The sequence below is a fragment of the Myotis davidii genome, unplaced genomic scaffold (genome assembly GCF_000327345.1).
Source record: "Myotis davidii unplaced genomic scaffold, ASM32734v1 scaffold937, whole genome shotgun sequence".
Taxonomy (NCBI): Eukaryota; Metazoa; Chordata; class Mammalia; order Chiroptera; family Vespertilionidae; genus Myotis; species Myotis davidii.
Window position 1 is genome coordinate 489443 of NW_006288252.1, and position 457 is coordinate 489899.

Sequence of the window (457 nt, forward strand, 5' to 3'; positions counted from 1 at the left end):
GTCAGTGGGAAGAAGACAGGAGGCCTGGCTGGAAAGTGGTTTATTGACGACACATAGTCACGCCACAGGCGCCGGTCCGGGCTACGTGGGGACAGGACAGGACAGGACAGTCCTTCAGCAAGAAACTCGAGTGAGGCAACTACAAAAGGGGCAAATGGAAACGAATGTTTCCACGGCCAGTTTCTTCTGATAAAATCTTTATGAATTAAATACATTGAGAAACAGTGAAAACCTATGTACAGTCATTTAAACAGCGCTGCCAACATAGTCCGTTTAAGGATACCCTTCCGCCTCCTGTGTCTGTCACAGCGAACCTTAAACAGGACTTTAGTTCTTAAAAAATACAGTAAGGAAAGAATTACATTCTTAGCAGGAGAAGATCTCACAGTGGACAGCGTGGTCGGTCGCCGCTGAAGATCTGCGGTGTAAAGGCTGGTGTGAGAGTTTAGACGCCCTT